Raw genomic sequence first — 24,352 nt, forward strand, 5'->3', positions numbered from 1 at the left:
TAATCCCAGCACTTTGGGAGGCCAAGACGGGCGGATCGCCTGAGGTCAGGAGTTTGAAACCAGCATAGTCAACATGGCGAAACCCATCTCTACTGAAAATACAAAAATTAGCCAGGCGTGGTGGCAGATGCCTGTAACCCCAGCTACTTGGGAGGCTGAGGCAGGAGAGTTGCTTGAACCTAGTAGGCAGAGGTTGCAGTGAGCCGAGATGGGGCCACTGCACTCCAGCCTGGGTGACAGAGTGGGACTCCATCTCAGCAGGAAAAAAAAAAAAAGACCTTGCTGATAAAACAGGTTGCAGTAAAGAAGCCGGCCAAAACCCACCAAAACCAAGATGGCCATGAAAGTGACCTCTGGTTGTCCTCAGTGCTACACTCCCACCGGCGCCATGACAGTTTACAAATACCATGGCAATGTCAGGAAGTTACCCTATATGGTCTAAAAAGGGGAGGTACGAATAATCTACTCCTTGTTTAGCATATCATCAAGAAATAACCATAAAAATGGGCAACCAGCAGCGCTTAGGGCTGCGCTGTCTATAGAGTAGCCATTCTTTAATTCCTTTATTTTCCTAATAAACTCGCTTTCACTTTACAGACTCGCCCCAATTTCCTTCTTGCATGAGATCCAAGAATACTCTCTTGAGGTTTGGATCAAGACCCCTTTCCAGTAACAGTCTGACCCAGAAGCACTGAGCCACCTGAAGGACCCTTGGAAATGTAGCCTTGATGGGTGACCCACAGGACTGAGTCTCACTGGAGAAAACAAAACTCTGTAGAGACCACAAGAGCCACCCAAGTGCCTGCAGTGAAGCAATTTTAGAAACAGACATAGAGAAGGGCCCAAGAGAAGTGGGATCAAACCAGGTCTCTGGGCATTTCTGCCCCTTCCAGATGCCATAGAAGAAAATGCCATTGTGTGTATGTGTGTGGGGAGTGTGGGTGGAGTGAAGTCTGGAGCTGCCAGGCGGCCAGTGTCTGGCAAGGTTGTTCAGGTGATTTGTGGAGCCAATGGGTGCGAGCCCCACACTCTGGGCCCCTAGAGAGCAGCTTTTATTAGAAACCTTCCATTTTTCTGGCATTTCCCTATGTAGCCAAGCCACTCTTGGCGCGCGCGCGCGCACACACACACACACACACACACACACACACACACTTCTAGATGTTCTTAGCCCCAGAGTGGATTTGATTTGAGGTAGGATAGTGGGGTGTTGGAGAAAGGGCAGGGGGCTGGGAGACACAAACGTGGGCTGGAAAAAGTCAGCCCTCATCTCTGGGCCTCGGTTTCCTCATCAGCAAAGCACACAGGGTGGACCCATGAGCTCTTAGGCCCCGCTGAGCCACAAGATGTCAGATCCTGTGATTCTCCGATTGGCTCTTAAGGAGCAAGGGAACTGTCAGCCCTGGACGGAGGCGTCGCTCTCAGACCCCAGCTGAGGCAGCGGAAGGGACGCCCAGCTGAAGTCGTCGGAGCCCCATCTCCCGCTGGGGCCCCCAGGTTGCCGACTCTCAAGTGCCGGCGCTCCAGTGAGCGAGTGTCAGGAGCCGACGCAGAAGGCGCCCTCCTACGGCGAGCAGCTGGCAGGGGCCTGCGGAGCACAGTGCTCGGGGCGCCCGGGGACGGGATGTGGCGCCTGCCGAGGCGTGGCCGGGGTTGGGTGGGGGCTGCTGCCGGGCGCCGGGTCCCCGCCGTGGGGCGACTCGTCCTTCCTGAACGTGCCACGCTCCGCGGTCGCTCGGCCACAAACAAGGAAGCTTGGGGGACGCCCGGCGGGCGCCGAGGCCAGTGCGAGGCCGGGGCTCCGCGGGGAGGGCCACCGGGGCAGCCTCGTGGGCCGGGACGGGACGCGAGGGCGGCATTACTCCGCTCACTCAGCGGCCCGGCCCCCACCCCCGACGTCTGAATAGCTGCTGTGTCTCGGCGGATCCGATTGTTTCACTCCGAGACTGGCTGGCTCTGTGAAATTTCCAGACACCCCTGTGGGACAGGTCCCGGGGGCGGGGGAGGAATCTGTTTTCCGGAAAAGCCAGGCACCAATCCTCATTGCCTCTCCTCGTTTGATCCTCTTAGGCCGTACTGGCCTACGGGTTTGGCAGGGACAATGCCCCATCTTACAGATAGCAAAACTGAGGGGAGATACGTCCAGCAGAAAGGAGAGGAGAATTCCCACCCGCCCACAGTCCAGACCTGGAACGCCCTCGGTTGCTGGGCTCAGAATGTGACAGGCCCGTCGCCCTCTTTCTCTGGCTGCAACCTCTGCTAAGGGGTTGGCAGGTGTCAAGGATCTCCAGCCTACGGGGGAGGGAGACCCTGGATCCTGTTCTGGGCTCCCCCGGTTTCCTTTTGTGAGGTGACTCCACCCTCCCCTTCCTGCCTTTTTCCCCTACCCCTCAGGGCACAGGCCTGGGTGACAACAAAAAAATTAAAATTAAAAAAAAAAAAACCCAGGGCTCTAGTCCTGGCAGGGCCACAGCTTCCACTGAAATCTCCATTTCCTCACTGCACCCCGTCGGTACTGGAGGCTAAGGACCAGCACTCCTGTTTTCTCATTAATAAAGCTAACTAAGGCCCGACGCAGTGGCTCACGCCTATAATCCCAGCACTTTGGGAAATTGAGGTGGGTGGATCACCTGAAGTCAGGAGTTCAAGACCAACCTGGCCAACATGGTAAACCCCATCTTTACTGAAAATACAAAAATTAGCTGGATATGGTAATGCATGTCTGTAGTTACCACTACTTGGGAGGCTGAGGCAGGAGGATCGCTTGAACCTGGGAGGCAGAGGTTGCAGTGAGCCAGGAAGGCCACTGCACTCCAGCCTGGGTGATAGAGCGAGACTCTGTCTCAAAAAAATAAAAAAATAAAAAATCTAACTAAAGGCCACTGAGTGTTCCAATTTGTGTACCTTGGGCAAGCCCATTCCCCATCCTGGGCCTCAGTTTTCCCATTTATATCACGAATATTCTGGGATTCTCATTCAAATACATCCTCTGCAGGCAACAGCCTGCCAGAGGGAGTTAACTTTTTTCTTTTGCTGTATTACTCACCTCCCCAGCACCTGTGTACACAGTAGATCCACAGTAAAAGGTTAACAAAGTATAATAGGGCCTGGTGCGGTAACTCACATTTGTAATCCCAGCACTTTGGGAGGCTGAGGTGGGTGGATCACTTGAGATCAGGAGTTCGAGACCAGCTTGGCCAACATGGTGAAACCCCATTTCTACTTAAAATACAAAAAAAAAAAAAAATTAGCCGGGCATAGTGTCAGGTGCCTCTACAGTTCCAGCTACTCAGGAGGCTGAGGCGGGAGAATTGCTTGAAACTGGAGGGCGGAGGTTGCAGTGAGACGAGATCATACCACCGCACTCCAGCCTGGGTGACAGAATGAGACTCTGTTTCAAAATAATAATAATAAGTATAATGGTATCTTTTCTTGTCCCCCCTCTGTCAACAAATTCCTAATGGTGACCAAAAATAAGGAGAGAAAAATAAGGGGTTTATCAGCCGTATTTTCTCTGCATCACCACAGTGATTGGAGTTGACTCCCACTTCCTGAAGCTGGGGGGGAGGGCAGCAGAAATTTTTCCACTCAGAAGCTCGGTTTGGACCTGGCACAGTGGCTCATGCCTATAATCCTGGTACTTTGAGAAGCCAAGGCAGGAGCATTGTTTGAACCCAGGAGTTTGAGACCAGCCTGAGCAACATAGTGAGACCTGTCTCTAAGAAATAAAAAAATAATAATTAGCTGGGCATGGTGGTGCCTGCCTGTGGTACCAGCTACTGGGGAGGCTAAGGTGGGAGAATTGCTTGAGCCTGCGAGATCAAGGCTGCAGTGAGTTGTGATCATGCCGTTGCACTCAGCCTGGGTGACAAGAGTGAGACCCTGACTCAAAAAAAAAAAAAAAAAAAAAAAGCCCAGGCGTGGTGACTCATGCCTCTAATCCCAGCACTTTGGGAGGTCGAGGTAGATCACCTGAGGTCAGGAGTTCGAGACCAGCCTGGCCAACATGGTAAAGCCCTGTCTCTACTAAAAATACAAAAATCAGCTGGGTGTGGTCGCACATGCCTGTAATCCCAGCTACTCAAGAGGCTGAGGCAGCAAAAACCCTTGAACCCAGGAAGCAGAGGTTGCAGTGAGCCAAGATCGTGCCACTGCACTCCAGCCTGGGCAACAGAGCAAGACTCCATCTCAAAAAAAAAAAAAAAAAAGAAGAAGAAGAAGAAGGAAAGATGCTACGTTTGAATTTGATCTCTGCTCCTTTACAGCTTCTGGCCTCATAGCCACTCTAACCCCTTGATTCTGACATGTCCTCTGGCTCATGGGTATGTCAGAAATAATGGCACCCATTTTACAGGTGCAAAACCAAAGGAATAAAGTGAAGTGGCCAATGGCACACCACAAAATACAAGATGGTAAGATGGTAGACATAAGACTGCTTTCTTCATTGGTTCGATGAAGATGGTGATAATAGCAATAGAGCCTGTTTTACAGGATTGCAGGAGGCTCAGCTGGAACGCTGTTTAGAAGCTGCGAACTGGCCGGGTGCGGTGGCTCACGCCTGTAATCCCAGCACTTGGGGAGGCCGAGGTGGGCAGATCACAAGGTCAGGAGATCAAGACCATCCTGGCTAACACGGTGAAACCCTGTGTCTACTAAAAATACAAAAAAGTAGCCGGGCGTGGAGGCGGGAGCCTGTAGTCCCAGCTACTCGGGAGGCTGAGACAGGAGAATGGCATGAACCCAGGAGGCGGAGCTTGTGGTGAGCGGAGATCGCACCACTGCACTCTAGCCTGGGCCACAGAGCGAGACTCTGTCTCAAGGAAAAAAAAAAAAAAAAAAAAAGAAGCTGCGAACTGCTCGTTGTTGGTGGAGCAGAAGCCGCAGTGACACAGATGCCTGGCGAGGGCCTGGGAGTAGCCTTCCTTCCAAAGGTGTTTGCCTCCAGTTCATAAACAGGGCTGGGCTTAGGCACTGGATGCACAAGGATGAATAAGACATGGTCCCTGCCTTGGAGGAATTGACACTGTGGGGGTAGGGCACAGATGAATACACAGGTAGCACAACACATCCAGTTTTTATAAGGTATACAGCCAGTGTTGTGGGAGCTCAGGCGGCCTCCTGGGTGTATTGGGTTTGTTTGTTTGTGCTGTGTTTTAACATCTCTGCCATCTTCGGCAGCTCCCGTAAGAGGAACATGGACAGTTTGGGACCTGCCACCCTTTAGCCAGCTTGGGTGCCACACCTGAGGGAGAGACTGATTGGGTGACACCTCCCCTTTTTCCTTGAGTCTCTGGGTGACCCTGTGTGACTAGGGCTGGGCAGCAGCTCATGCAATTCCCAAAGGCCTCAGGAACAAGCCTGCTGGCTTTCCTGTGGGGCAATCAGTCCAGGGAGGTCACAGCAGGTGGTCATATTTGTGGTGTTTGGTTTTTTGTTGTTGTTGGTTTTTTTTTTTTTTTGAGATGGAGTTCCACCCTTGTTGCCTAGGCTGGAGGGCAATGGCGCGATCTCGGCTCACTGCAACCTCCACCTCCCGGGTTCAAGTGATTCTCCTGCCTCAGCCTCCTGAGTAGCTGGGATTACAGGCGCCTGCCACCATGCCCGGCTAATTTTTTGTATTTTTCCTAGAGATGGGGTTTCACCATGTTGGCCAGGCTGGTCTCAAACTCCAGACCTCAGGTGATCCACCCGCCTCGGCCTCCCCAAGTGCTGGGATTATAGGCGTGAGCCGCGCCCTGTGGTGTTTGTTTTTTTCACCTTGGATTCGAATAATGTGCTAAATGTTTTTTTTAATTTTTTTTTCAAATAAATGTACTTTTTTTTGAGACAGATTCTCACTCTGTTGCCTAGGCTGGAGTGTAGTGGTGCCATCTCAGCTCACTGCAACCTCTGCCTCCTGGGTTCAAGCGATTCTCCTGCCTCAACCTCCCAGGTAGCTGGGATTACAGGTGCCTGCCACCACATCCGGCTAAGTTGTGTGTTTTAGTAGAGCGAGGTTTCACCATGTTGGCCAGGCTGGTCACTAACTCCTGACCTCAGGTGATCCACCCGCCTCGTCCTCCCAAAGTGCTGGGATTACAGGCATGAGCCACCATGCTCAGCCAAATAAATGTGCCTTTATTTATACTTGCAAATGGGTCAAAGATTCAGCATGTGGTACAAAATTCAAAAGGTACAAAAAAGAACACAGTGAAAAGTAAGTCTTCCACCTTCGTCTGCTCTCAGCTTCCCAATTCTCCTCTTCAGAGGTAAACACTCTTGTTAGTTTCTTCTCTGTCCTTCCAGAAATCAAATATTCTCTTTTAGGAATTTTTAAAAAAGCATTATTTATCAAGATGTGGTCTACATACCCCCTGAGTCAGACTCGCCCACATCACAAACATTCAGGTTGGAGAACACTGCTTTGAAGAATGTACCAGCTATCATCCTGTGATGGGAAGGATATTTCCAGACGGCCTTATTTCCGCGCATGATCTCGGCTCACTGCAACCTCTGCCTCCCAGGTTCCAGCAATTCTCCTGCCTCACCCTCCAGAGTAGCTGGGATTACAGGCACGCACCACCATGCCCAGCTAGTTTTTGTATTTTTAGTAGAGACGGAGTTTCACCATGTTGGCCAGGCTGGTCTTGAACTCCTGATCTTGTGATCCGGCCACCTCCGACTCTCAAAGTGCTGGGATTACAGGCTTGAGCCACCGCGGCTGGCCCAGATGACCTTATTTCTAAGAGAGGAGGCTAAGACTGAACCTGGTCGAATTCATGCCAGGTCTAGAATGAGTTTCCAACACTTTCTGCCACGCTAGTGTTTTGCAGACCCTGCGTGTACGTGTGCTTGTGTGTGTGTGTGTGTGTGTGTGTTCTTAGGAGCAAATCCTTTCTCCAAATAAAATAATACCTGGAAACACACACACACACGCAAAATAAAAGCAGAACTCTTCCTATTGAAGTGGGGGTGGGGTGAGCAGGGGACCTCACTGAGCCTTCCTTGCCTTATTGTAGGCCCTGTGGTACCTCCTTGGGACCCAAGAGTGGAAAGACCACAGTCGCATCTTAGGTGACATCCTACAGGTGACAGGAATTTGGGGTATTCAGATGGTCAAATCCAAGGTGGGAGAAGAGGAATTGGAAGTCTCACCTCAACTTCATTGCTGGGAACCGTGGATGTCCCCATTGTCTCCAGTGCCTGTTCCTGTCAGTCAGCCCCCCTCTGCATTCCTTAAGCTCATCTTAAGCTGATGAATGAAAGCTGTTTGGAGCCCAAGCATCCCCAAGAAAAGAGGTGGCCTCAGCCAGGTGCGGTGGCTCACACCTATAACCCCAGCGCTTTGAGAGGCCGAGGTGGGCAGATCACTTAAGGTCAGGAGTTCAAGACTGGCCCAGCTAACATGGTGAAATCCTGTCTCTACTAAAAACACACACAAAAAAAATTAGCATGGTGGCACAGGCCTGTAATCCCAGCTACTCAGGAGGCTGAGGCAGGAGAATCGCTTGAATCTGGGAGATGGAGGCTGCAGTGAGCCAAGATCATGTCAGTGCACTCCAACCTGGGTGACAGAACAAGACTCTGTCTCAAACAAAACAAAACAAAACAAAACAAAAAAGTCCAGGCGTGGTGACTCATGCCTGTAATCCCAGCACTTTGGGAGGCCGAGGCAGGTGAATTACAAGGTCAGGAGTTCCAGGCCAGCCTGACCAACATGGTGAAACCCCGCCTCTACTAAAAATACAAAAAAAAAAAAAAAATAGCTGGGTGTGGTGGCAGATGCCTGTAATCCCAGTTACTAGGGAGGCTGAGCCAGGAGAATTGCTTGAACCTGGGAGGCAGAGGTTGCAGTGAGCTGAGATTGTGCCACAGGACTCTAGCCCAGACAACAGTGAGAGACTCCGTCTCAAAAAAAAAAAAAAAAAAAAAAGGTGGCCTCATTTGAGCATTCACATTCCTGACCACCTTAAGTGTATTTATCAAGACTTCTAATGTGCCCAGCACTATAAACTCCAAGAAATCTAAAACTAGTCCTCACTCGCCAGTTACTCTCAATTTAGCTGGAGAGAGAAGATATAAAAAGAAGTGATAATGGCCAGGCGCGGTGGCTCACACCTATAATCCCAGCACTTTGAGAGGCCATGGCAGGAGGATCTCTTGAGCCCAGAAGTTTGAGACCAGCCCTGGCAACCTAGTGAGACACCATCTCTGAAAAAAGTAAAAGAATTAGCCTGGCATGGTAGTGCATGCCCGTGGTCCCAGCTACTTGGAAGGCTGAGATGGGAAGACTGCAGGAGCCCAGGCAATCGAGGCTGCAGTGAGCTGAGATGGCGCCATTGCACTCCAGCCGGGGCAACAAGAGCAAAACTCCATCTCAAAAATAAATAAATAAATAAATAAAAAGGAAGTGAAGTGATAGCGACATTAAGCAGATGTGTGCTGACTGCCAAGTGAGGGGTACAGGCAAGTGGGCAGATGGGCAGGCAGGTGTCTCCAGGGATGTGAGGAAGTGCGAGATCAGTTTAGGGGGAAAGGCCAGAGCTGGGCAGAAAGAAATTGCAGGCAACACTGCCTTCCAGGGGAAGCCTGGCCACTTTGAGATGCGATCAGAGCTGAAGCAGCAGCCAATTGGGCCCTAAACCCCTGAACTCTTTTTTTTTTTTTTTTTTTTTAGACAAGGTCTTACTGTTTTGTATAGTGACAGGATCACAGCTCACTGCAACCTCAAATGGCTGGACTCAAGTGATCTTTCTACCTTAGCCTCCCGAGTAGCTGGGATTACAGGTGCATGCCACCACGCCTGACTAATTTTTGTATTTTTTTTTTTTTTTTTTTTTTTTGAGACGGAGTCTGGCTCTGTCTCCCAGGCTGGAGTGCAATGGCCGGATCTCAGCTCACTGCAAGCTCCGCCCCCCGGGTATATGCCATTCTCCTGCCTCAGCCTCCGGAGTAGCTGGGACTACAGGCGCCTGCCACGTCGCCCGGCTAGTTTTTTGTATTTTTAGTAGAGACGGGGTTTCACTGTGTTAGCCAGGATGGTCTCGATCTCCTGACCTCGTGATCCGCCCGTCTCGGCCTCCCAAAGTGCTGGGATTACAGGCTTGAGCCACCGCGCCCGGCTAATTTTTGTATTTTTTTGTAGAGATGGGGTATTACTGTATTGCCCAGGCTGGTCTTGAACTCTTGGGCTCAAGTAATTCACCTGCCTTGGCCTCCCAAAGTGCTAGGATTACAGGCATGAGCCACCATGCCCGGTTGGGCCCTGAACTCTAATCCTAGCTTAACTGGCTTGAGGGACTTGGGTTGGAGTTGAGAAAGGTTTTTCTTTTTCTTTTTTTTTTTTTTTTGAGACTGAGTTTCGCTCTTGTTGCCCAGGCTGGAGTGCAGTGGCACAATCTCCGCTCACTGCAACCTCCATCTCCTGGGCTCAAGCAATTCTCCTGCCTCAGCCTCCCGAGTAGCTGGCTAATTTTTGTTTGGCCACACCTGGCTAATTTTTGTATTTTTAGTACAGACGGGCTTTCACCACGCTGACCAGGCTAGTCACGAACTCCTGACCTCAGGTGATCTACCCACCTTGGCCTCCCAAAGTGCTGGGATTACAGGCGTGAGCCACCGCGCCCGGCCAGAGTTGAGGAAGATTTTTACAGCCGACTTCCATCCTTCAAACTCGCTTCACCATAAATCACAACTCTATCCTTTGAGTGGCTCCACATGGCTCACGCCACTGCAGCTGCACGCTGGCCTCCTAACTGCTGTTTGAACACACCGAGACTACTCCCACCTGAGTACTTGCTGGTCTCTCTGCTGGAAGGCTGTTCTCCAAGGTACCTGCATGGCTGGCTCCCTCATTTCTTTTTCTTTTTTTTTTTTTTTTTTGAGACGGAGTCTCGCTCTGTCACCCAGGCTGGAGTGCAGTGGCCAGATCTTGGCTCACTGCAAGCTCCACCTCCCGGGTTAACGCCATTCTCCTGCCTCAGCCTCCCCAGTAGCTGGGACTACAGGTGCCCGCCATCTCGCCCAGCTAGTTTTTTTTTTATTTTTTAGTAGAGACGGGGTTTCACCGGGTTAGCCAGGATGGTCTCAATCTCCTGACCTCGTGATCCACCCGTATCGGCCTCCCAAAGTGCTGGGATTACAGGCTTGAGCCACCGCGCCCGGCCTCATTTCTTTCCTTCACTGGGCTCAACACCTGATCAGAGAGGCATCCTCCAACTGCCTTGTGTTAAACAGCATCCTTCCTGCTCTCAACATGCCTTCCCTGCTTTATGTTCTTCATAGCATCTATCATCATATGGCATTCCATATATTTACCTGTTGGCTGCTGCTCCCATTAAATGTGAGTTCCATGTGGGCAACACTGTTTGTGCCCCTGGTGCCTAGAACAGCACCAGACACATAGTAGGGATTACAAGGCTGAGGCAGGAGAATGGCGTAAACCCGGGAGGCGGAGCTTGCAGTGAGCTGAGATCCGGCCACTGCACTCCAGCCTGGGCGACAGAGCAAGACTCCGTCTCAACAACAACAACAAAAAAAACATTTATTGAATAAGTCAGTACATGAGTAACTCCCTCTCTCTTCTTTTTTCTTTCTCACCCCCGTGATTGCCTGGAGAGAGTGACTCCCTCTCGATGACTCTCACAGAATCCTCTCTAGGATGGAGGGGGGTGCTCACGTTGGCTTGGAGCTTTGATCTCATGGACAGCAGAGGTCCTGGTGCAACTTTACCATGCCACAAGCAGATGTAGCAGTGCAACTGTAAATCTCACCAGAAGGTGACAGTTGCCAAGGTGACAGCTTCTCAGGGTACCTGATAAGGAACCGGGTGAAGAGGAGACATAGGCTTGGAAAGGGAGCACCATAGGAGTTGGTGGGAGCAGGTGGAAAGGCTTGGTTTCTTGCTCCCTGCCTGGTGCCTGGTCACTGCAGACACTGAGTCAGGGACTAAGGGGAGGAGGGAGGCAGTCATCGTCATGACGGGAGCATCAGTGAAACTGCTGACCTGGTGTCCCCTCCTGGTCCTGGACTCCATGTCCTTTACCTGTCCTTAGCACCCCAGATGAGTCAGCAAGATCCAGCCTCTGAGGTTCATTGCAGCACTTCCCCTGGGGGCAGATTAGAGGATGTTGCATGATATTAAGTAATACATCTGGAGCAGGCGCGGTGGCTCATGCCTATAATCCTAGCACTTTGGGAGGTCAAGGCGGGTGGATCACCTGAGGTCAGGAGTTTGAGACCAGCCTGGCCAACATGTTGAAACTCTGTCTCTACTAAAAATACAAAAATTGACCAGTTTGGCCAGCATGGTGAAACCCCGTCTCTACTAAAAATACAAAAATTAGCCGTGTGTGGTGGCGCATGCCTGTAATCCCAGCTACTCGGGAAGCTGAGGCAAGAGAATCGCTTGAACCCGGGAGGCAGAGGCTGCGGTGAGCAGAGATCGCACCATTGTACTCCAGCCTGGGCAACAGACCGAGACTCTGTCTCAAAAAAAAAAAAAAAAAGAAAATTAACCAGATGTGGTGGTGCATGCCTGTAATCCCAGCTACTCAGGAGGCTGAGGCAAGAGAATCTCTTGAACCTGGAAGGCGAAGGTTGCAGTGAGCTGAGATTGTGCTGCAACACTCCAGCCTGGGCAACAGAGCCAGGCTCTGTCTCAAGAAAAAAAAAAGAAAAGAAAAAAAAGGTAATACATCTGGGAGGGAACGAGGCTGGGAAAGCGAGCAGCAGCCTGGGGATGAGGGTCATCGGGACTGAACCTTTCTCTGTGTGGAACCCTACATAGTCCAGGAGACAGGTGGAGCTGGGAACTCAGGGAGAGGCGGGGCTTCCCCAGCCTCATCTGAAAATCAGCATTTTAGCTACAAGCAGGTGAAAAAAGACAGTTTCAAAGCAGCAAATCCTCATAGAAAATGAATGTAGGCGTGTCTTGCTTTAAGCCACTCCTTATAGAAAAACTGAATCTCTCCCAAGAATAAACAATAAAGGGGGTAATTCTTCATTTGAAAAAGGGATGCTCCTCGGAGACATAGGTGAGTTTCCCTTGTGAACTGGAACTGCCTTTATAAATATTCAGCTTCCTCATAACTTGAAATGTTACACTTTCTGATTTATAAAACTACCTTCAAATACAGGAATACTTTCGCACATATATAATCTCATCAGATTCTCTGTTTTTTTTTTTTTTTTTTTTTTTTTGAGTCTCACTCTGTCGCCCAGGCTGGAATGCAGTTGCGCAATCTTGGCTCACTGCAACCTCCACCTCCCCGGGTTCAAGCAATTCTCCTGCCTCAGCCTCCCAAGTCACTGGGATTATAGGCGTGCACGCCATCACACCCTGCTAATTTTTGTATTTTTACTAGAGATGAGATTTTTACCATGTTGGCCAGGCTGGTCTGGAACTCCTGACCTCAAGTGATCCACCCACCTCAGCCTCCCAAAGTGCTGGGATTACAGGTGTGAATCACTGAACCCAGCTGATAATCTCATCAGATTATCAAAGGAACGTGTGAGGGATCTATCATCATACCCCCTCCCCCGCTTTTTTTTTTTTTTTTTTTTTAGAGACAGGGTCTTGCTCTGTTGCCCAGGCTGGAGTGCAGTGGTGCAACCTCAGCTCACTGCAGCCTAGACCTCAAGAGATCCTCCTGCCTCAGCCTTCTGGGAGTACAGGCGCGCACCACCACACCTGGCTAATTTTTTAAATTTTTGGTAGAGATGGGGTCTCGCCATGTTGCCCAGGCTGGTCTCAAACTCCTAGGCTCAAGCAATCCTCCCGCCTCAGCCTCCCAAAGTGCTGGGATGACAGGCGTGAGCCACCGCACCTGGCCAATTATCTCCATTTTGTGAGCAAGGAAACAGGCTTAGAGTGGACAAGTCACACAGTTCAGGCAGGCCTTCAGGCTTGAAGCACTTCCCAGCACATCACACCTGTCCCCATGTGATTCCAACACAGCTCTTGGGAGGCTGGTACAGAGCAACAGACTATGATCCCATGTGAGAGATGAGAAAACTGAGCCCCAGGGAGGAGAAGGGCTCCAAATAGATTGCGTGACTGAGTCTAGGCTCCAGAGTCAGACACACCCAGGTTCAAGTCCTAGGTTTACCACTCACCAATTCTCCTTGGCAGGTACTTGAACTCTTGGTGCCTCTGTTTCTACATCTATAAAATGGGGATGATAATAACTAGGTCATGGGAGCTGGGAGGGTGAACTGAAGTGATGTATGTTATTGTTTAGAGTGCTGCCTGACACACGGCTGCTATTTGCATGCTGTCATTCTTGTTATTTTCAGAGTATTTCACACTTGTATGAAATATCCACAGAGGCGTGTAATGGAGAGTCTCCTCTGGGAGCAGGCAAGATGTCAGTCATCCCTCATCCTAGCCCTTCCCTCCCCTCACCACCCTCAACCCTTCTCGAAAGTCACACTAGGCTGGTTCTGTCCCAGCCCCCAAGAACTTCCCTGCCACTGCCTAACCCCACCTTGAAGCTGCCCGGTGGCCCTGGCAGATGAATGGCATCTCCCGGGGCCGCACCCGGCATGTGGTCATCCTGCCTCTGCCTGTGGCAGGGCCTGGAGCCCGGACGTGGCTGGCAGGCTGCCAGGGCTTCTTTGGTAGGGCGCCCCGCCACACCCTCTGGGCCCCTCTATTCTGGGAGCTGTAATTTAGACAGCCTTCCCCGCCCCAATTGCTATCTGTGGCAGCAGTCCCTGTTCCTCAGGGCCCTGCCCACCCCTCCGCGGCTGCCTTTTCATAAACAGCTCCCGGGCTGCCCTGTTATCTTGGGCGCTGTGGCTCTGGGGAGGAGGCCCTGCCACCCTGGAGATACAAAGAATCCCTCCATCCCAGGGAGAAGCTCACCCAGTGTGGACAGAGGTGGGATAAAGCCCTCACCCACCAAAGCCCAATATAGCAGCCCTCAGAACCTGACCCTGAAGTCTGCTGGATGGGGTGGGGTGCAGAGAAGAGGATAGGCTGTCATTTTTCCCCCAACACCCTGGGGACTGGGTCAGCCAGGGCTGTGGTCTCCTAAAGGCCCTTGCCTCAGCCATGCGTGTTCAGCCACAGGCTACAAAATGTATGTGTGTGTCTCTGTGTTGAGGGTATCAATAATAGCAACAAAAGTGATGTTTCTAAAATGCAAATGTGCCTGGGGAGGCTGAGGGGAGAGCATCTCTTGAGACCAGGAGCTCAAGACCAGCCTGTGCAACATATCAAGACTCCATCTCTCCAAAAAAAAAAAATTAAAAATAGGCCGGGGGCGGTGGCTCAAGCCTGTAATCCCAGCACTTTGGGAGGCCGAGATGGGCGGGTCACAAGGTCAGGAGATCAAGACCATCCTGACTAACACGGTGAAACCCCGTCTCTACTAAAAATTACAAAAAACTAGCCGGGCGAGGTGGCGGGCACCTGTAGTCCCAGCTACTCGGGAGGCTGAGGCAGGAGAATGGCGTAAACCCGGGAGGCGGAGCTTGCAGTGAGCTGAGATCCGGCCACTGCACTCCAGCCTGGGTGACAGAGCGAGACTCTGTCTCAAAAAAAAAAAAAAAAAAATTAAAAACTAGCTGGGTATGGTGACCAATTAGACCTAGCTACTTGGGAGGCTGAGGGGAAAGGACTGCTTGAGCCAGAGAGGTCAAGGCTGCAGTGGGCTGAGATCGTGCCACTGCACTCCAGCTTGGGCAACAGAGCTAGACTGTGTCTCAAAAATAAAATAAAACATAGGCCAGGTGCGGTGGCTCACACCTGTAATCCTAGCACTTTAGGAGGCCGAGGTGGGTGGATCACTTGAGGTCAGGAGTTCAAGAGCAGCCTGGGCAATATGGTGAAACCCCGTCTCTACTAAAAATACAAACAAATTAGCCCGGCATGGTGGCAGGCACCTGTAATCTCGGCTACTTGGGAGGCTGAGGCAGGAGGATCGCTTGAACCCAGGAGGCAGAGGCTTCAGTGAGCTGAGATCCTGCTACTACTGCACTCCAGCTTGGGCGACAGAGGAAGACTCCAACTCAAAAAATCAAAATCAAAGTAAAATAAAATGCAAATGAGATTATGTCACTCCCTGACTCCAGACCTTCAGTGTTTCCCCACAGTCCTTATGGATGAAGCTCAAAAGACCCTCCATGCTCTGCCTTTTCTACCACTTCTCTCACCTCAGTGCCTTGGCACAAGCTTCCCCAGCCCCTGCCTGGACTATGTTCTCCTCTTCACATAACTCCTGTTCATCCTGCAGGTCTCAGCTTATAAGTCATTGCTCATGGAACCCTCCTGTGACATCACAGACACTCCCTCCCTGTTCCTCCCTTTGGACTGGGATGCGTGTCCTTCCTGAGTTCACCAGAAGCACTACACCCTTGCCTGTGCACTGGTCTACCTGCTGCCAGCTATAAGTGCTCCCAGGGCTGAAACTTCCTCTTACTGTTATTTTTCAGTCCCTAGCCCAGTCCTGGCACACAGTAGGTTTTCCAAATATATTTGTTGGAAGAATGTGCAAATGAATACATGAATGACTCCTCTGGCCCTCCAGGATGTGTGGGAATCTTGGGGGGTATTTGACTACTTTGTGCCTTCCATTTTCTTTTCTTTTCTTTTTTCTTTTTTTTTTTTTTTGAGGCGGAGTCTCGCTCTGTCGCCCCGACTGGAGTGCAGTGGCCGGATCTCAGCTCACTGCAAGCTCTGCCTCCCGGGTTTATGCCATTCTCCTGCCTCAGCCTCCGGAGTAGCTGGGACTACAGGCGCCCGCCACCTCGCCCGGCTAGTTTTTTTGTATTTTTAGTAGAGATGGGGTTTCACCGTGTTAGCCAGGATGGTCTCGATCTCCTGACCTCGTGATCCGCCCGTCTCGGCCTCCCAAAGTGCTGGGATTACAGGCTTGAGCCACCGGGCCCGGCCTCTTTTTTCTTTTTTTTGAGACAGAGTCTCACTCTGTCGCCCAGGCTGGAGTGCTGTAGTGTGATCTTGGCTCACTGCACGCTCTGCCTTCTGGGTTCTTGCCATTCTCCTGCCTCAGCCTCCCAAGTAGCTGGGACTACAGACACCCGCCACCATGCCTGGCTAATTTTTTGTATTTTTTAGTATAGACGGGGTTTCACCGTGTTAGCCAGGAAGGTCTTGATCTCCTGACTTTGTGATCCGCCCGCCTTGGCCTCCCAAAGTGCTGGGATTACAGGCGTGAGCCACCACGCGCGGCCTATTTTCTTTCTTTCTTTCTTTTTTTTTTTGAGGCAGAGTCTCCCTCTGTCACTCAGGCTAGAGTGCAGTGATACAATCTCGGCTCACTGCAACCTCTGCCTCCTGGGTTCAAGTGATTCTCCTGACTCAGCCTCCCAAGTAGCTGGGACTACAGTCACGTGCCACCACGCCCGGCTAATTTTTGTATTTTTAGTAGAGACAGGGTCTCGCCATTTGGTCAGGCTGGTCTTGAACTCCTGACCTCAAGTGATCCGCCCGCCTCGGCCTCCCAAAGTGCTGGGATTACAGGCGTGAGCCACCGCACCCGGCCTTGCCTTCCATTTTCTAGGAAAGTCCAGATGTTCCTTTGTCCTCTAAGTATAACTTCAGGCTTGCTGCACTGTCTGTCCATCTTGATCTGGTCATTATGGTTGCTATGACCATGAGTCTGCTGGAGGGGAGCCCCAGCGGGCTCTGAGGATGCGCTCTAGGACAAAGCAGGCATCCTTAGGTTGAGGGGGAGAAGGGCATAGGAAGAGGGCATCCTCAGGCCGTGGGTCACTTACAAGCAACAAGTCTGTTACCAGGAGGGAAGACAAGCCAAATGGACAGGTCAGGTCCTTATTTTGGCATTTTCTGCTGTGCAGTGGAGACACGCTTTGTATTTTGTTTGCTCCAAAGAGGGAAAACAGAAATAACAACCTACAACTACAGCCACTCAGCTGGAGTTAAATTGTTTACCAGTTATCCCAATAACTGTTGGAAGATCTCTGAAATGTCAGTACTCCTGCATGCAAACTACAATTTCTGTGGTGCCAGCTACTCAGGAGGCTGAGGCAGCAGAATCACTTGAACCTAGGAGGCAGAGGTTGCAGTGAGCCAAGATGGCACCACGGCACTCTAGCCTGGGCAACTGAGTAAGATTCCATCTCAAAAAATAAAAATAAAAATAAATAAAAAATTAGCTCAGCGTGGTGGCGTGTGCCTGTAGTCCCAGATACTTGGGGGGCTGAGGCAGGAGAGGATGGCTTAAGCCTGGGAGGTGGAGGGTGCAGTGAGCCAAGATTGAGCCACTGCACTCCAGCCTGGGTGACGAGGTAAGACCCTGTCTCAAAAATAAATAAATAAATAAATAAAGCCTCCCTCATGTCTACCCCATTTCCCTGCTTTAATTTTCTCCAAAACACTTACTTCTCTCTAAAACACTGGGGTTTTTGTAGGGTTTTTTTTTCTTTTTTTTTTTTTTTTGCGAGATGGAGTCTTGCTCTGTTGCCCAGGCTGGAGTGAAGTGGTGCGATCTCAGCTCACTGCCAGCTCCACCTCCTGGGTTGAAGCAATTCTTCTGCCTCAGTCTCCCGAGTAGCTGGGATTACAGATGCCTGCCACAACACCCGGCTAATTTTTGTATGCTAATTTTTGTATTTTTAGTAGAGATGGGGTTTTACCATGTTGGCCAGGCTGATCTTGAACTCCTGACCTTCCCGCCTCAGCCTCCCAAAGTGCTGGGATTACAGGCGTGAGCCACAATGCCCGGCCAAGGGTTTTGTTGCGTTTTGTTTTCTTGAGATGGAGTTTTGCTTTCATTGCCCAGGCTGGAGTGCAATGGCGCGATCTTGGCTCATCGCAACCTCGGCCTCCTTTTCAAGCGATTCTTCTGCCTCAGTTTCCCGGTGTACAGGCATGCACCACCACACCTAGATAATTTTGTATTTTTAGTAGAGATGGGGTTTCTCCATGTTGGTCAGGCTGGTCTCAAACTCCTGACCTCAGGTGATCTATCCACCTCGGCCTCCCAAAGTGCTGGGATTACAGGCGCAAGCCACCGTGGCCTGCCGGGTTTTTTGTTTTTTTTTTAAACTTACTTCTTGTGTTCACTGTCTGCCTCCTCCATAAGCTCTGTCAATTTTGTTTACTGATATATCCCTGATTTAGTTTTTTTTTCTTTTCTTTCCTTTTTTTGAGACAGAGTTTTGCTCTTGTCGCCCAGGCCAGAGTGCAGTGGCGCCATCTCTACCTCCTGGGTTCAAGTGATTCTCCTGCCTCAGCCTCCCAGGTAGCTGGGATTACAGGCGCCTGTCACCACACCCAGCTAAATTTTGTATTTTCAGTAGAGATGAGGTTTCACTATGTTGGCCAGGCTGGTCTCAACCTCCTGACCTCAGGTGATCTGCCTGCCTCGGCCTCCCAAAGTGCTGGGGTTACAGGCGTGAGCCACTGCGCGCGGCCTGCCCTCCTAATTTTTAAAAAACTTTTTTACAGAGATGGAGGGTCTCACTGTGTTGCCCAAGCTGGTCTCGAGCTCCTGGGCTTAAGTGATCCTCTAGCCTCAGTCTCTCAAAGTGCTGGGATCTGGGGACTCACAGGCATGAGCCACCATACCTGGCTAGTTTTCTATTTCTATCTAACAAATTACCCTCAAAACTTAGCAGCCTACAACACTAAGCATTTATTGTCTCCCACAGTTTCTGCAAGCAGGGTCTTCATGAGGTTGCAGTCATCTCAAGGCCTGACCAGGGCTGGAGGGTTGACCTGGCTGTGTCCAGGCTCACATGTTGACCTGACCAGGGCTGGAGCCTGACCAGGCTCTGTCCAGGCTCAGTCATGTGGTGGTTGGCAGGCCCAAGTTCCTCACTGGCTATTGGCAGGGGCTTTGGCTCCTTCCCACGTGGGCCTCTCTATAGGGCTGCAAACACCGTGGCAGCTTGTTTCCCCCAGAGCAGGCAACCAAAGAAGAGGGAGGGCAAGAGAGTGAGACACCATCCAAGGCAGAAGCCGCAGTCTCTCATAACCTAACGTTGGAAGCAAAGTAATCCTTTGCTTCCCGGTCCTGCCAGCAGGGGACTACGCAAGGATGCAGACATCAGGAGGTGGGCAGCATCAGGCCATCTTGGAAGCTGGTCACCACAGTCCCCTACACACACCTGGCACATAGAAGATTCTCAAGAAACATTGCAGGGCACGGTGGCTCACGCCTGTAATCCCAGCACTTTGGGAGGCCGAGGCGGGCGGATCACTTGGGGTCAGAAGTTTAAGACTTCTGTACATGGTGAAACCCCATCTCTACTAAAAATACAAAAAATTAGCCAGGCGTGGTGGTGCGCACCTGTAATCCCAGCTACTCGGAAGCTGAGGCAGAAGAATCACGTGAACCCAGGAGGTACAGGCTGCAGTGAGCTGAGATCGCGTCATTGCACTCCAGTCTGGGCGACAGAGCAAGACTCTGTCTCAAAAACAAAACACAACGAAACAAAAACAAGAAATAGCAGTAGAATGAAAGAATGAAGACAGGAATGATTTTGGCACAGTGAATAGTTGGGTCTGTCCCTGAAGGATCTTAAACACTTTCAGGTTTCTTCACACCCCCACTGAACCCCACAATGCTCTCTTACCATTCACCTCCATCTCTTCCCAGCCATGTGACTGGGGCAAGTTCCAAAACTCACTGTTGTTTTGGATTAAAGGCCTGTTGTGGGGATTAAAAGACATGAAGGGGCTGGGCGTGGTGGCTCACGCCTGTAATCCCAGCCCTTTGGGAGGCTGAGGTGGGCAGATCACCTGAGGTTAGGAGTTCAAGACCAGCCTGACCAACATGGTGAAACCGCGTCTCCACTAAAAATACAAAAATACCCAGGCATGCTGGCACACACCTGTAATTGCCAGCTACTTGGGAGGCTAAGGCGGGAGAACAGCTTGAACCCGGGAGGTGGAGGGTGCAGTGAGCTGAGATTGTGCCATTGCACTCCAGCCTGGGCAACAAGAGCAAAACTCCATCTAAAAAAAAAAAAAAAATATATATATATATATATATATAACATGAGAGCCCAGCCTTGGTGGTTCATGCGGGTAATCCCAGCACTTTGGGAAGCCAAGACAGGTGAATTACTTGAGGCCAGGAGTTACAGACCAGCCTGGCTAACATGGGGAAACCCATCTCTACTAAAAATTCAAAAACAAATCAGCCGGGCATGATGGCACTCACCTATAGTCCCAGCTACTCAGAGGCTGAAATGGGAGAATTGCTTCAACCCAGGAGGCAGAGGTTGCAGTGAGCCAACATTGCACCACTGCACTCCAACCTGGGCGACAGAGCGAGACTCTGTCTCAAAAGAAAAACAAATTTAAAAAGCATACAAAACATTTAGAAACTTGAGAGCAAGTTAGTACTACTATGAACACTTTTAATTTAAAAAAAATAGAAAAACTAAGACATGAAAGTGTAAGGATCATGGGATCTGACACACACAAGCCTTCAATATGTAGCCATCATGGGCCAGGTACAGTGGCTCATGTCTGTAATCCCAGCACTTTGGGAGGCCAAGGCAGGCAGATCACTTGAGGTCAGGAGTTCAAAACCAGCCTGTGAAATCTCATCTCTACTAAAAATACAAAAATTAGCCAGGTGTGGTGGGACACACCTGTAGGCCCAGCTACTCAGAAGGCTGAGGCAAGAGAACCCCTTGACCCAGAAGGTGGAGATTGCAGTGAGCTGAGATCATGCTACTGCACTCCAGCCTGGGTAACACAGCAAGACTCTGGCTAAAAAAAAAAAAATATATATATATATATATATGCGCGCGTGTGTGTGCGCACGCGCGTGTGTATATATATATGTGTGTGTGTGTGTGTGTATATAGCCATCATGGGTAATGCTTTGTGTGTCACTAACACTGCAGAGAAAGAGAAAGATCAAGGGATTGAAAGCGCCTTTGAAAATTATGACTGAAACAGTAAAGGAGATCTAACGTAATAGACTTAATCGATTCCATCTTGCTTCTTGTTTGTTTTTTTTTTGTTTTTTTTTTTTTTTTGAGTTTCGCTCTTGTTGTCCAGACTGGAGTGCAATGGTGCAATCCTGGCTAAGTTTGTATTTTTAGTAGAGACAGGGTTTCTCCATGTTGGTCAGGCTGGTCTCGAACTCCCCACCTGAAGTGATCCACCAGCCTCGGCCTCCGGAAGTGCTGGGATTACAGGCATGAGCCACCGTGGCCGGCCAACTCCATCTTGCTTCTAACCTCCAAGCTGTCCTTGTTCATTCCTGGGCATAGGCTGAATTAACTTTGGGAGAAACTCAGTTTATAGTTTATAATTGAAATCAAAGATGATAACAGCCCTTTCCCAAAGCAGACCTCCTTCTTGCTTGGGGACTAGATTACCTTTGTAGGACTAACATTAGCCACAAGATTAGAAATTATGGTTTAGGAGTCATGCAGCTGGAGGTTACAAAGTTCTAACCCTCCCTAAACTGTTCCTAAGATCAGTGCTTGAGATACTTTGCAGACCTTGCACTTGATGGATCAGCTGGCACCACCCAGGTCAATAAACGGGCTCATCTGATCTTGTGGCCCTCATGGGGGAACTGACTAAGAGCGAGAAGACAGCTTTGACTGCCTGTGATTCCATCGCTGACCAATCAGCACTCCTGGCTCACTGGCTTCCCCCCTCCCCGCCCCCCCAAAAGTTGTTGTTAAAAATTCTGCTCCCCAAATGCTCAGGGAGACTGATTTGAGTAATAAAGAAACTCTGGCCTCCCGCATAACTGTGTCTGTGTAAATTACTCTCTTTATTGCAATTTCCCTGTCTTGAGGAATTGGCTCTGTCTAGGCAACGGGCAAGGTTGCCATTAGACGGTTACAGGATCTCCCTGGATTCAGGAGCAGTTGTGGATCTGGGGGTGTTGGAGTCAGTGTGCGTATGTGTGCATTTCTATGTGTTTGATCTTCTGAGACGAACTGTCACAGGTCAGCAGTGCCGTGGATGGGTCCTGTGGTGCAGACACCCAGGTTATCTCACTTGGGCCAGAGATGGTCACATGATGGGGCCTCAGTCACCCAAACAGGCAGGAGATACTGATGAGCACATGGGCTGCCATCTGTTTACACTGCATAGCATGTGTTATACCAGCAGTTCTTAACCTTTTTGCAATGAAGGGAGGTCAGGGGACAGGGTGTCATGGAACCCTCTGAAAGTTTGTAAGTTCAATGTTCTGCCAAGCAATTAAAAAAGAAAAAAGAAAGTTTGCAAGAAAAATGCACATATATACATAAACACTAAAATATATATATAATCAGCTGGGCGTGGTGGCTCATGCCTGTAATCCCAGCACTTTGGGAGGCCTAGGCGGGTGGATCAAGAGGTCAGGAGTTCAAGACCAGCCTGGCCAAGATGGTAAAACCCCTCTCTACTAAAAATACAAAAATTAGCTGGGTGCGGTGGCAGAAGCCTGTAATCCCAGCTACTCGGGAGGCTGAGGCAGAATTGCTTGAACCTGGGAGGCAGAGGTTGCAGTGAGCCAAGATTGTGCCACTGCACTTCAGCCGGGGCAATAGAGTGAGGTTCCTTATAAAAAAAAAATAATAATAATAAAACAAACCAATAAATATATATACCCAATAAAAAATCATTTCAGGCCATTACCGGACCTTGGATTCAAAATGCCAGCCTGAGACTGAGACTTTGGCCTCCCTGAAGGCAATGACTAGAGCTTAAATCTCCTAAACAAATTAGTGAATGAATGAATGAATGAATGGAAAAAAAGAATCAAACAACTGCCAAAAAGCCCAGAATCTGAGAATCTTTGCTGGTTGGCACATCCCCTTCAGAAAACTGCTGGCTTCATAAGACTTCAAGTGTTGCCTTAGCCACCTTCCTAACTGTATGACCTTGGACTTGTCACCTCATCTCCCTCAGTCTCATTTTCCTCATCAGAAAAATAGTGTGAATGGCAAAGAGTGTTTTGTGGGCTACACAACCCATTAAAAACATAAAGGTCTTCGCCGGGAGCAGAGTTGAGGTGAGGAGTTCAAGACCAGCCATGGCCAACATGGTGAAACCCTGTCTCTACTAAACATACAAATAATAATAATAATAATAATAATAATAATAATAATGATAATAATAAAATAGTCGGGTGTGGTGTCACGCACCTGTAGTTCCAGCTACTTAGGAGGCTGAGGCAGGAGAATAGCTTGAGCCCAGGAGGCAGAGGTTGCAGTGAGCAGATCGTGCCACTGCACTCCAGCCTGGGCGACAGCGCAAGACTCCATCTTAAAAAAAAAAAAAAAATCCCTCCCCAAAAAAGGTCTCGAGTATTTTGGAAGAAGCTTCTGAAGTTAGGCAGAAGGAATTGAGTGATCAGATCAACCAGTCATCTGGCCTCTAGCCCCCATCAACACAGACCTGCCTTAGGGCTGGGAGGATTGCTGGTAGAGGAGCTTGCTCTGGGGAAGGAATGGAAATGCTGGATGCTAAACCCGTCATTTGTTAGTATATTCATAGTCAGATGGCCAAATTAGGACACAACCAAGGTTGGGCCAGCTTGCTTTGGTCTCATTCCAGGTCTAAGACAACAGCCTATACAAGTTGACTAGATTGACAATCCTACAGACATTCAAGCAACAAATATTTATTTGTGCAGCGACTATGGGCCAAGGCCTATGCTAGGCACTATGGGAACAAAGCTACTGTGATCCCTGTCCTCTCGAAGCTGACAGGAGAAAGACATTAATTAATCACCCAGGAGAAATGCAAGGTGTTGTGGAGCTGTGTAATGTGGGAGCTCCTGATCTTGGGGTTGGGAGGGATGGGGAGAGCAGGACAAGCTTCCTTGTAGCTCAGCCCTGAGCTCAGTGAGGAGCCATGGATGGGCTGGGAAGTACCCTGGGGAGAGGCTATAGCACGTGCAAAGGGCCCGTGGTTTTCTTTTGAAACTAGGAAAGAGGTTGGGCACGGTGGCTCACGCTTGTAATACCAGCACTTTGGGAGGCCGAGGTGGGTGGATCACTTGAGGTCAGGAGTTTGAGACCTGCCTGGCCAACATGATAAAACCCTGTCTCTACTAAAAATACAGAAATTAGCCAGGCATGGTCATGGGTGCCTGTAATCCCAGCTACTCGAGACGCTGAGGCAGGAGAATCGCTTGAACCCGGGACGCGGAGTTTGCAGTGAGCCGAGATTGCGCCACTGCACTCCAGCCTGGGCAATAGAGCAACGGTCAGTCTCAAAAAAAATAAAATAAAATTGGAAAGAAGGCGTGTGTGGTTAAAGGGCAGAGTGAGGGAGACTGGGACACAGACATGGTTAGAGCATGAACATGAAGCAGGCAGAGACCAAATTACCTTGTTCTCTTTAATGTGACATTTGCAAAGACAGAAGAAACCAGAGAGGCAGACTTCAAGTCTCTGAATAGTTGTTACACAG

At 50.0% G+C, this 24,352-nt stretch overlaps 1 long non-coding RNA gene across 1 annotated transcript; it reads right to left on the minus strand.

The window, feature by feature from the left end:
- Nucleotides 1-3,477: 3,477 nt before the first annotated feature.
- Nucleotides 3,478-15,196, minus strand: LOC113225342. Its single transcript, XR_003310002.1, has 3 exons — nt 15,139-15,196; nt 10,658-11,087; nt 3,478-3,718 (listed from the first exon to the last, which is right to left on the minus strand). It is a non-coding gene; the product is annotated as an uncharacterized LOC113225342 (long non-coding RNA).
- Nucleotides 15,197-24,352: the final 9,156 nt, after the last annotated feature.

Source organism: Piliocolobus tephrosceles, chromosome 16, assembly GCF_002776525.5.
Source record: "Piliocolobus tephrosceles isolate RC106 chromosome 16, ASM277652v3, whole genome shotgun sequence".
Classification (NCBI taxonomy): Eukaryota; Metazoa; Chordata; class Mammalia; order Primates; family Cercopithecidae; genus Piliocolobus; species Piliocolobus tephrosceles.